The following is a 12,228-nucleotide window of genomic DNA, read 5'->3' on the forward strand; positions in this document are numbered from 1 at the left end:
TCTACTCACTTATCTCACAGGGATCAACATTTTTTCCTGTGATAAGAGGAATTTCATATATCTCTAAATTATTTTATGGGAGCCCTCGCCCTAGCCTAAAGTACATCATGTCCTAAAATATTCAGCAACGTACCAAATCAGGAATTTATGAATTCAACATCTTACCACAGGGGCGAGACTCTTTTTGAACCTTCTTTGCTCCTTGAAAGAGAGCAGAGCAGAGAATTCAGGGAATACTGAAGCAGGTAAGTGAGTCCACGAGTTGAGATAGAACCCAGTTGGTTCTATAGGTGTGGATGTCTCCATGTCCAGTTCCTAGGAGCAGCAATGAAGATGAGAGGTGTGGTGGGTAAGGTGAGCCAACCTCATTTTTCGCTGGTTAGATGCGTTATTTGGCTCCTATGTCATCTGTGTGTCTACTGGGTTTCCTTTCCTTTTTGACAGGGTGGGAGCAAGGTGGGAAGAAGGGAACTTTGAACGTACATATTTTTCTACTTTGTCAATCAAATTAAGGTAATAAATCATATATATAATACCTAAACAAATATATAATTAGTAATACACTTTTTAATATCTGTGCTTTTTCCCTATTGTCATTTTTTTCATACAACATGCAGGCCATATGTACTCTTTCATACTTTAGACCTGACTTAAAAATATATCTCTGATGGGGCTAGAGGGATGGTTTGGTGATTAGGAGAACTTGCTGCTTTTGCAGAGGATCCAGGTTCAATTCCCAACACCCACACAAGAGCTCATAGCAGTCCATGATTCCAGTTTCAGGGGAATCCAATGTCCTCTCCTGGCCTCCTGGGGCACCAGGCTCATGCACAGGGTACTTATACACAGCAGGTTACATACTCATGAACATAAAATAAAAATAGAATCTGTACACCTAAAGAAGCTAAGCAAGAAGGAGGACCCTGGGTAAGATGATCAATCCTCATTCAGAAAGGCAAAATGGGATAGACATTGGAAAAGGGAGAAAACAGGGTACAGGACAGGAGCCTGCCACAGAGGACCTCTGAAAGACTCTGTCCAGCAGGGTTTTGCTATATTGCTCAGGCTGGTCTCAAATGTACAATCCTCCTTCCCAAGAGTGCTGGAATTTCAGGAACTTGCCACCACACCAATTTTTACTTGTCACTATGGGTGACAGTACTCCACTAGAGCATCCTTTATGCAAACCATTCTACTAAGGACAGTTTGTTTCCAATATTTCATAATTACTGTGGATAATCTTACATGTGTTATTTTTATTGTAGAGATATAACTTCAAGATAAAATTTCTATAAGTACTGAGACAACTGTGCCAAGAAAGAAATCACACACAGACACACACACACACACACACACACACACACACTCCAAGTACACAGCAATTTCCTCTTCTATTGCAGTTACTCCGGTATTTGGCTGCCACCATCAATGTACAAATATGCCTGTTTTCCCCATCTTCCCACCAACAAAGCCAGTTTGATTTACTAATAATTTGAATCTTTGCCAATTTTATAATTAGATGATATTTTGGTTTAGGTTTGATTTATATTCCTTCTGATAATTTTTTTTTTACAGGGAAAGTTGTTATTTTTCTTTTAAATATAATGGTTGTTGTTTTTTTTCCCCTTCTTTAATCAGGTTTTTGGTAAACAACTTTATTTACTTCTTAATTGATGACACTTATATGAGGACTCTTAAATGAATGTGGCCCCATGCACTAAAATAAACACTTGTTTCAATTACTCTTGGGCACCATGTCTCAGATGAAAATCAGTTTTTTCTGCAACAAACAAACGTCTGCTCCAGCAACTAGAACGATGGCTCTGAGCCATCTGAGACTCAGAGACATGTAAATAAATATAGTTCATATGACAGTGATCGTGGGCCAGGTGCATGGTGGCCACGCCACGACTTTATACCTCTCCAAAATGAGGGGAATGATCTCATGGTACAGGAAAGGTGCAGGGTAGAGATTAGGTGTGGACAGCCAGCCGGGGGCATCATCCCAGGCTTCCGGTAGGGGAGGAGCCAACGCCGCAAAGTCTCCTGGTTGGGAGATTCTTTACAGAGAGTTTATAAACAAAGGAAAATGGCCATCATTGATTCAATGATTTATCTCACAAGAGAGATAAAGTTCTCAGAATCGAACAATAATAGGGTCTGTTTACAAGTCATAACACAGAGACTGAAGAATTGAGGGGGAAAAACACTTTGCGGAGAAAATTGTATCTTAGTGTCCCATAAAAACATACGAAAGGGTTCTGTGTCCTTAGTCCTGACAAAAGAAACCTGCTCCCGAGGAGTCAAACAGGCAAAGAGTGACAGTTTAGATAGCTTCTCCAGGAACAAGCAGCTACTCTAAACTGCAGAAACAGAAGGCAGGTAGCTTAGTGCCCTGGGTGAGCTCATGGGAATGAGTGGATACAGTTTAGGCAAAGCGATACAGTATAGACAGCTTTTCCAGGGATGAGCAGCTACTCTAAACTACAGAAACAGAAGGCAGGGAGCTGAGAGCCCCAGGTGAGCTCATGGGGATGAGTCAGAAGACACTCAAGTGAGGACCAGTTGTGACTGTTAAGTGTCAATTGAGGAAGTTGGGTCTCTTCTTCCCGCAGATTCCATCTTCCGGAAGGACTGTATTTTGAGGCAATTCCTCCCAAGCCACTGAGGGAGAAACTGGAAGGAGATGCATGCCCATATGCAGAAGGAGGAGAAGGAGGAAGAGGAGGAGGAGGAGCAGGAGGAGGAGGAAGAGGAGCAGGAGGAGGAGAAGAAGGACTCTGAACAAGGGATGCTCTTAGGCCAAGAGTCTGGAAGAAACCTGTGGAGAGTCTGATTGGACAGATACAGACAACCGAGTCATTCTAAAAATTTCCACTACACTCTTAAACTACTTACGAAGTGTACACTTAGTTATAGAAATCTAGGTGGAATAGAACAAGTCAAAGTAAACACCACCTTCTCTGGCCTGTGTAGCTCTGTTCACTGAATATTGTGAAGAAATGTGCATAACAGTTGGGTGGCTGGTGAGTTAAGGGTGAGTCTGGGTGTGGATGTTCCTGTCCGTCCATCCTCTGAATAATCACCAAACATGACATGATGCCATCCATAGAAACACATATTCCAAGCGCAACCCAGAAGGAAAGGAATGGTAAGGTTGGAAATGCTGGTTCAAGCTAAGAGAATCGAATTCCGTGTGGTTGATTGCTACTGATTTGGAGTAGCAGAAAATCATGCATTCAAAGGGCATATCTCGTGTCTTACATCTTACTTATTAGAGGTAAAATAAATATTCAGGGGCTGAGAGATTTCCCGGAATTCTTCCAGAGGACTTGGGTTTGATTCACAGCCATCTGCAGCTTCGCTTTCAGGGACTCTGATGCCGTCTTCTGACCTCTGAAGGCAGCAGGCACACCAGCAGGGCTCAGACATATGCAGGCAGGCAAATCACCTGCGCACATGAAAGAGAAGTGCAAGCAGATTACAACAATATTCCAGCCCCTTTCTTCTCCTCCTCATTCATCACTTCCGAAGGGTAGACAGACACGTGGGCCAGGGCTGTTAAAAATGATAATCATTTTAAGCTCGTATTAGTCTTGAAACAGATAAATTTATCCTTCTGTTAGTAAGGAGACCACTGCTAAAGGTCTCCTGCTATAGTTTAAAATAAAGTGGGGAAATTCAATAAACACCAACTTCAGTGCATTTTTCAGCTCTAATTTTAGCACGCGGACCACGAAACCACTGTGGCAACGAGAGTGATGGCTGTCATCACCCTGGGTGTTGGAGTGCGGGCTCCGCATTTGTATGAGAAAATTCGGGGATTATTTAAGCACTGTGTTTTCCTATGCACAAATTGCCTGCCTGTTTGTGATAAAAATGAGCTGACAGCCTTTGGCTGTTTTTATATCAAATTTAGTACCAAAATGTCCCTAGTTAACAGGCCTCCCTACTTTCAGCCCACATGCATTTTTTATTTTTTTCTTTTTCAGAAAAATGGATTCTTTGGGACTCAGCAACTTCTTTCCCTCTTTAGCTCTCTATTTTCCCTGCTTCTTCTTCTTCTTCTTCTTCTTCTTCTTCTTCTTCTTCTTCTTCTTCTTCTTCTTCTTCTTCTTCTTCTTCTTCTTCTCTTTCTTCTTCTTCTTCTCTTTCTTCTTCTTCTTCTTTTTCTTCTTCTTCTTCTTCTTCTTCTTCTTCTTCTTCTTCTTCTTCTTATCACCTACATACAGAAAATTTCACAAATTATAAGCATAAACTTTCATGGACTGTAAACACCAGTACTTCTGAAGAGTAGCCAGAGGAAGACTAATCCTTCAGTCTGTTTTTGCCAGGACAGCCCATTCTTCATACATTTCTGAAAGTAGTATTAAAGGCTTATGAAAACAAATGAGAACTTCAAGTTATGTGTATTTCTTTTGTGTGTGTGCCGGGGGAAGGTGGGTGAGTGGATGTTCCACAGGCCAGGTGTGGAGGTCAGAAGGCAACTTCCTGTCTCCCCCTCCCCCGTGGGTTCCAGAGGACAGAACTCTGATTCTCAAGTTTGGCAACAGGCGACTTATGCTGAGCCATCTTCTTGGCCCTGATGTTTTATGTTATGAAGCTAGAGGCGTGGTTCCCTGAGGCTTGCACCCACCTCTAACTCCCTTGGCCTCCACGGCACCAGCACCTCTCTGCAAATCCCCATACACAGACATAAAAATGTAAAAGTTCAAATAGTAACATCCATGTTTGGTGCATACCTTTGAGACTAGTACTTGGGAAGCAACAGAGGGTAGATCTCTGTGAGTGTATGCCCAATCTTGTCTTATCTATCTACTTCCAGACCAGACAGAGCCACACACAGAGACCCTGTCTCAAAAAAAAAATCTTTTAATTTCTCTTTTCTTTGAGAATTTTATACAATATATGATAATCATATTCTTTTCTCTTCCCAAATTTCTCCAAGATCTTTCCCACTTCCTTATCCACCCAAATTCATGCTCTTTCTTTTTTAATATAAATTACATTTTTATTATTATAATTTATTACAGTTTATTCAGTTTGTGTCCTGGCGGTGGCCCCCTCCCTCAGATCCTCCCAATTCCACCCTCCCTCCCATAGTCTGCTGATAGGGGAGGTCCTCATCCCCTTCTATTTGACCCTAGCCTATCAGGTCTCATCAGGACTGGCTGCATTGTCTTCCTCTGTGGCTTGGCATGGCTGGACCACCTAGGGGAGGTGATCAGAGAGCCAGCCACTGAGATTATACCAGAGAAAGTCCTTGCTCTCCTTACTAGGGACCCCACTTGGAGACTGAGGTGCCATGGGCTACATCTGAGCCAGGGTTTTATGTTCTCCTTATGCATTGTCTTTGGTTGGGGTATCATTCTCTTCAGGGCTCCCAAGGCTCAGATTTTATGGCTCTGTTTATCTCCTTTTGGAGCTCCTGTCTCCTCCAGGCCTTTCCATCTCCCCCTTCTTTCATAAGATTCCCTGCACAATGCCCAAAATTGGGCTATAAATCTTAGCATCTGCTTTGATATCCTACAGGGTAGAGTTTTTCAGAGGCCCTCTGTGATAGGCTCCTGTCCTGTTCCCTGTTTTCTTCCTCTTCTGATGTCCATCCTCTTTGTCTTTCTGAATGAGGATGGAACATCTTACCCAGAGTCCTCCTTCTTGATTACCTTCTTTTTTAAAATTCTTATTTTATTTTTATTAATTACAGTTTATTCACTTTGTATCCAGCTGTAGTCCCTTCCCCTCCCAATCCCACCCTCCCTCTCTCTTCTTCCCCTATGCCCTTCCCTCAGTCCAGTGATAGGGGAGGTCCTCCTGCCCTTCCATATGACCTTAGCCTATCAGGTCTCATCAGGACTGGCTTCTTTGTCTTCCTCTGTGGACTGGTAAGGCTGCTCCCCCCTCAGGTGGAGGTGATCAAAGAGCCAGCCTATGAGTTCATGTCAGAGACAGTCTTGTTCCTATTATTGGGGAACCCTCTTGGACACTGAGCTGCCATGGGCTACTTCTGTTGAGGGATTCTAAGTTATCTCCATGTATGGCCCTTGTCTGAGAAAAGACCACTGTGCCCACATTTCTTGGTTCTGTTGCTCTCCTTGTAGAGCTCCTGTTCCCTCCAGGTCTTCCTATCTCCCCCTTCTTTCATAAGATTCCCTGCACTCTGCCCAAAGTTTGGCTATGAATCTCAGTGTATGTTTTGATACCCTGCTGGGTAGAGTCTTTCAGAGGCCCTCTGTGATAGGGTCCTGTCCTGGACATTCCCTGTTTTCTCCCTTTTCTGATGTCCATCTCGTTTGCCTTTCTGAATGAGGATTGAACATCTTACCCAGAGTCCTCCTTCTTGGTTAGCTTCCTTAGGTGTACAGATTTTAGTATGATTATCCTGTATTATATGTCTAATATCCACGTATAAGGGAGTATATACCCTGTGTGTCTTTCTGCTTCTGGGATACCTCACTCAGGATGATCTTTTCCAGTTCCCATCATTTGCCTGCAAATTTCATGATTTCCTGGTTTTTAATTGCTGAGTAGTATTCTATTGTGTAAACGTACCATAATTTCTGTATCCATTCCTAAACTGAGGGGCATCTGGGCTGTTTCTAGCTTCTGGCTATTACAAATAAAGCTGCTATAAACATGGTTGAGCAAATGTCCTTGTGTACTTGAGCATCTTTTGGATATATGTCTAGGAGTGGTACAGCTGGATCTTGAAGAAGCAACTATTTCTAATTGTCTGAGAAAGTGCCAGACTGATTTCCAAAGTGGTTGTACAAGTTTACATTCCCACCAGCAATGGAGGAGGGTTCCCTTTTCTTCACATCCTCTCCAGCATGTGTTGTCACTTGAGTTTTTGATCTTAGCCCTTCTGATGGATGTAAGGTGAAATCTCAGGGTTGTTTTGATCTGTTCATTCTCTTTCTTTCTCTTAAAACAAACAACAACAAAGCATGGAGTCTATTTTGTCTTGATAGACTGCTCCTGAGCTCGGGGCCTGCCCTGGTCTGTGAATAATATACCTAGTGTCACTCTAATGAAGAAAACTGACTTTTTTCATTTCCCAGCAGGTATCTGTTGCAAATAACTCTTTGGCTAGGGGTGGGGTACCATGTCTGCTTTCCCTCCTCCATTCTGAGATTTGTGTCTAGCTTGATCTTGTGAAGGTCTTGTGCATGCTGGCACAGAATCTGTTTTTACTGTGTATTGTTAGCATGCATAAAATGCATCTCTACATAAGCTTTCATGAAGGTGAATTATTTCCAAAATCCTTTTACCACTAATTAATTCATACTGTGTATGAATCTCATATATGTGGTATCATATGTCTGTCTTGTTTCATTTCTTTCAGTAACAGTTGTAGGTAATGTTACATTATCATGTCTTACAGGAATGTACTATATTTTATGGGCTGTATTGTTTGTTGTCTCAAGTGTTTAAATATGAATAAACCCATATGAATACACATACTTGATCAGTGTACATCAGTACCTGTGCTTCTTGTGTGTCAACCAAGTCGTATACTTGCTGGTTCATAGCACCTATCGAATTTCATCCTTAGCAAACACCCACCATGTCCATCAATTTAAAGGTGGTCTAGTCTATTCATTGCCACACTGACACTTGGTATTTTCAGTACTTTTATCTGCTAAAATAAACTTTCACTTCCCTAGTAAGTAGGAATGGGTTCTCCTTTTAGTTTTAATTTTTCATTCTGAGGTAACTGAGCAAGATGGCTGTCCTCCCTATGCTCCTGATTAAACTCTGTGCAGGTTTCTTCCTGACTCTTAGCCTCAGGGATCCTCTTGTTTGGAGCCTTTCCTCTTCTTCTTCTTCTTCTTCTTCTTCTTCTTCTTCTTCTTCTTCTTCTTCTTCTTCTTCTCCTTCTCCTTCTCCTTCTCCTTCTCCTTCTCCTTCTCCTCCTTCTCCTTCTCCTCTCTCTTCTTCCTCTTCTTCCTCTTCTTCTTTTCTGGTCATGCATATTCTTCCAAGGTCTATTCAGCTGTACAACATGGAAAGGTCTTCCTCTAGGACTTAGGAGCCATCGTCTTGAAATGGAACCATTAATGAAGATGATGTTGAGTGTCTGTAGCTGATCAGGGATTCAGCTTCCTCGTGTCATTTAGTAGGTAAAGCTGTTTTATGACCTTGTCCATCCTCTTCCTCCATGGAGCTCTGGATCTCGTCCGCTGGCTCGTTACAGCAGTAGAGTTGAGAGCAACTTCTTTTGTCTGGCGAAAGATTCTAGAATGAAATCTCCTTGCTGTTTGTCTCCATCTGGTGCAGGTTTTTTGTTTTGTTTTCTTTGTTTTGTTTTGTTTTGATAAGACTAAGGGGATGGATTCATATTACATGTGCTTATTGAAGACTTAGTTACCCTTCTATTCATAATGTACCCTGAAAAAAGAATTCATTGTTTTCCTACTGCACTCATGCCTTTACTTATGGGCTACAGTGTTCTTTTAATTACCTGCATTGGGGCCCCTCAGCAATGTTACTGTGCCCTTAAATCAAGTAACCATATATGTGTGTACTACCCTGCATTCTATCCTGATAGTTTCAACTTGGGCAAACATATGCCACAACTATAGCATTCTTAGTTACTCAAATCTTGTAGGGTATGGTATATGTTACTGGCACTGTGTTAATTCTATTTGTCTTAATGTGAATTTTAGAATTAGCATGCAAATTTATATGAAAATTCATTTGCTGATTTCTTAATAGGTTTGCATTGAATGTGTAGGCCAATTTGGGCAGTTTTTACAGGCTTAAATGCTACTTTACAGCTCATATGACAAAGCTCTTAATTGATTTCAATTTGTCAGCAAACTGTTTTAGTTTTTCTGTGTAGTTACACTAAAAACATTTTTGTATGATGCATCATAGACATTCGATGCTCTGATCTTGAACAATATTCAAACATTTTTATGTTATAATAATTTATTAACGGAATGTATAGATACACGTTTCACGCGGACCTTATGAACTCTGACCTGCGGAAACTCTTTTTGTAATTCTAAATGTATCCATATTTTGAGTGTATTATATGTCTGACCACATTATGTTGAAATAAGTTTTGTTTTTCTTTTTTCAGCCCTCTCTCTTTCTCTCTCTCTGTTTTCATAATAGTGGCCGAGATCTCTAGTGCTGTGGTAAGTAGACATCACTGGCAATTGGGCCGGAGGCGAGGTTCAGGGCTTATGTGCATGGGGTGCTTTAGCAGAGGATCCAGGCATAGCACCCACATAACTGCACAAAACAGCCTATACCGTCAGTTCCCAGGTATCACATGCCTTCTTCTGGCCTCCGCAGGTGCTGCATGAATGTGGGACACATACATACATTTGGTGACACAGTCATACAAATAAAATAAGCACACATTTTAAAAAGAAATAGAAAATGCATTTTCACAATTTCTTGATCAGAAGGATTACATAGTTGTGTGGTTGTTGTATTTGTCTAGTTTTTTCTTGACTCTTTTTTTTTTAAATATAGAAATCTGGATCATGCTGAGGGGTTTTCTGCCCCTAGCTTCTTATCCGCTAATAACAATTAACTGAAAGACAGATTACTTTCTTGATGAGAGCTTGCCTATCTTCAGATTGCTTTTACCTTTTACCTCATACACATATTAAGATCGTGGCTAAAAGCTTGAAGTGTGTAGAAAATCCATTGTCCCTGGTTGACCTTGAACTCTACTCCTTTTCTCTCTTAACATTCTTAATTTTTTAAAACTACTAGAAGTTGTACCTGTGTCTCAGCCATTTTCTTTCAACTCCCCGCTGGGCTTTTCAGATCCTTGGCTTACTACCAAACACATCTCACTGGAGAGCGAGCATGTAGCCAGTCTTAAACACAACAATGGGGTGTCTTTGCCTGACGTCTCCACTCTCTCAAACCTAGACATCCTGCTTACTCTGCAGCATCTTGGGCAGAGTTTAAAACCACATGCAGCTCCCTGGGGGCTCAGGACTTGAAGCAAATTCCACCACCATATTTAATGGAGAATTACAAATGGGTCCAATCTCAATGCCCCACAGAGCTCACACGGTGAATCCTCAGAGACTATGGCTTCCCCCTCTTCTCAAGAGCCTTATTATCCATTGTGAGCTGAGAAGCAATAAGAAAATGTATTGTGTGCAAAACTGCATTGCAAGCACACATAGGGGGATAGCGTCATCCTGCTGGGGATGCCTGTTGGGATATGAAGTTATTACAATTACGTTTCTTTAGATGCTGGACAGTAAGGGCTGCCTAGCTCAGTGGACGTCACGAATGTGCAACTAAACTCCCCGAGAACTAATCCCAAATCTTACAAAAGAAAAAAAAATGTGTTCATGAACAAATTGGCCAAGTAGAACTGAATGTTTTGTGGGTGGTAAGAAATCTATTAGGCTGGTGAGATGGCCCAGTTGGTAAATGGTTTTGCCACACAAGCCTTGTAGCCTGATCGGATCCTGTAAATCTACACAAAGGGGAAGAAAACTGGCCTCCACATGTGTGTTGTGGTATATGTGCCTCCCTCCCTATATCATAACATGATATGCATATATGTACACACACACACACACCATAATTACTGACATTGGTTGTATAAGCATCAGAAAAGAAAAAGCATATTTATGTGTGGGCTGATATTTTATGCTTGGGGAATATTGATTGGTACAAAATGAACTTGCAAATTCTAGCATTTAAAAGTTGGTGCTAGACTGAAACACACACACACACACACAGACACACACACACAAACCCCTCAAGATAAAATGTTTCCTTGCATTCAGCTAGAAGAAGAACAATCATACTGCTTTCAGATTTCTGTATGGAAAATGCCTTCTTACTAACCTTTTCATTACCAACACTTGTGTGTCCAACCCAGTGGAAATAGTGAACCATTAAATACACACACTCACACTTACACATACACACACACAAACACACACACCAAACTTCTATAAATTTTACAAAAAAAAATTAAACCCATGATATATGACTCTCCTTGAAGTTGGACATTTTGTTACATCCCTTTAAATATTCTGAACTACTCCAGAAAGAAGACATAGAGGAGGAGAGAGACCCATAGCAAAGAAGGGTGTCAGTGGGAGGAGCAGGAGCGAGAATGAGGTGCCGGGGGAAAAGACAGGGGTGCCAGTGGAGAAAGAAGCAGGAGGGAGAATGAAAGATGAAAATGACTAAAATTCATTATATAAAAATATGAAACAGTCAAACAAAAAATGGAAAATGACTTTGTACATTATTCTGAAAGTTATTAGGTTGAGTAAATAGGATTATTGTAATTACTATTATCTCTTAGTCATTATGTATTTTATTGTAAATAATATCTTCATTTCAATAAAGCACAAATAAAGAAAAATTGAAAACAAAACAAACCAGCAGTGACAGCGACACAGCCTCTTCTGCTCAGGGTTGGTGAGACTATGTTGACATCAGCTTAGATCCACCAACCAGGAGTCAAGTGCTGTTTGTTCTAGTCAGGGATCTTTCCCAGATGTCCATAGCTGGCTTCATCAGCTCTGTCAGCTGTCTCTCACCCTTCCTCACCACTGCATGTTCTACAGTCTGGGTTTCCCAGTAAGCTGTGGCTTTCCGTGATCTGGCTCCACCCACTGGAGGTCTCAGCTGTGCTGTTTCTCCCATCTCGCCTGATCCATTAGATACCATCTTCTATAAAGCTCACCCCTCATCAGCTCCAATATGCTGCTGGGGACCTGGGTCACGTGACCTTCTTGGGGACACCTCGTAAGCGATCTAACATTATTGTCACCCCTTCCCTATTGAGCTGACCACACAGCAATGTAATATGTATGATGAACATGCATTGAACATAGAGTATATACCAGAGGCTTTGGCTTCGTTGAGCCCTTTGACGGTGGTACTGAGTTCTTCGTTGCTGATTCAAGGAAGAAACCAAGGTTTGGAAGAGAGCCAGGGCTCACCCAGGCAATGCTCTCGTGAACTGCAGATCAGTTTTGCTGTCTCCTCAGATCGCCTAGTGAGTAAAGTCAGGTGCTCTGAAACTGAGCTGTCTGCCTCCGTTTCCACCACAGGGCTTCCACCGTGATTCCACACAGGGCTTCAGGTGTCTTCATTGCTGAGGAGCTCAAGTGTGATGCACGTGTGAGATGTCAAAGGTGGGTGAAGACTGGGTTCCAACAGGCACACATGCACTGTCTTCTCTGTGAGTAAAGGAGAGCTTAAAAAGAGGCGGAGGCCAAA

The 12,228-nt window shown here is 41.8% G+C and overlaps 1 long non-coding RNA gene across 1 annotated transcript in view; it reads left to right on the top strand.

Moving 5' to 3' along the window:
• Window positions 1-11,344, top strand: part of LOC132654645 (uncharacterized) — a 336,065-nt gene extending 324,721 nt beyond the window's left edge. Inside the window, exon 5 of the long non-coding RNA XR_009592302.1 lies at window positions 2,616-11,344. This is a non-coding gene — a long non-coding RNA (uncharacterized LOC132654645). The remainder of the gene's footprint in view (window positions 1-2,615) is intronic.
• Window positions 11,345-12,228: the final 884 nt, after the last annotated feature.

This window comes from Meriones unguiculatus, chromosome 6 (genome assembly GCF_030254825.1).
Source record: "Meriones unguiculatus strain TT.TT164.6M chromosome 6, Bangor_MerUng_6.1, whole genome shotgun sequence".
NCBI classification, from domain to species: domain Eukaryota; kingdom Metazoa; phylum Chordata; class Mammalia; order Rodentia; family Muridae; genus Meriones; species Meriones unguiculatus.